We start from the raw sequence: 976 nt of genomic DNA, 5'->3' as shown, positions 1-976 counted from the left end.
CATCCCTAGGATGTAGAAAATGTGTTGCTATTGAGAGTGTGGAGAAACTTAACGATTTCACAATCACATTCTCAACTAAAAGTCCACAGAGGCCTTGGGGCTGGAGGAAACTTTCACACACCAAAAGCTGTAGAAATTATTTCCCCATTCAAAAGAGTGCCATCTATTTAGAGAAAAATTATGTTTTCCTGACTTAAGAAAGGTGGTTATTTTTCTTATTTTAAAATACCTGCTTATTATAGAATTCATTACAGAACTTTTACAAAATAAGAAAATGCAAGAGAAAAGCTTCTCTAAGCACATTACACAGAGGTCTCCACTTGTAACTATCAAACAAAATTGGGATTTTGTTTAACCACAATTTCGAATCCTGCTTGATGAACATTTTCCCAGGTGATTAGCCGTCTACAATGGGGGGATTCCAGTGTAAAAATTTGTTGCGATTTATTTAACTAATCTCTTATCGTTGGACATTTGGGACATTGCCTTTATTTTTTGGTTGGTTGGTTGGGGCTGTTATAGGAGGTGCCATTAACATCTTTGTTACACAAGTTTTTACACAAATCCTTGATTATGTCCTTTTAATACCGGTAAGTGGACTTGCTAGACCAAAGCGTATTCAATACATAATGCCAATTTGTCGTCTATGAGTGATTTTAGTCTTTTACACTCCCACAGGCAATTTCATGGGATTCCAAGGGAGTTGCTGGTGTCATTAACTGTCAAATCCCGCCGAACTAGGACTCCGGGCCCGGCCTCTCGGCCTCTTTCACGTTTTCCCGCCTATCCCGCACACCACCCTTAGCTCCAAGACACCCCGCCCCCGTCATGCTGGCCCGCCCCTTCCTTGCTCCCGCACCGATTCTGTCCAATCAAAAGTAGAGTTGCCCTCAGTACCGCCGTGCGGTTGGTAAGATAAAGTGTCCATTGTGCTCAGGGGCGGGCAGAGCGGGCTGACGGACATGGCGACGGGCCA

The sequence above is a fragment of the Nycticebus coucang genome, chromosome 22, assembly GCF_027406575.1.
Source record: "Nycticebus coucang isolate mNycCou1 chromosome 22, mNycCou1.pri, whole genome shotgun sequence".
Taxonomy (NCBI): domain Eukaryota; kingdom Metazoa; phylum Chordata; class Mammalia; order Primates; family Lorisidae; genus Nycticebus; species Nycticebus coucang.
This window is presented reverse-complemented; position numbering follows the sequence as displayed.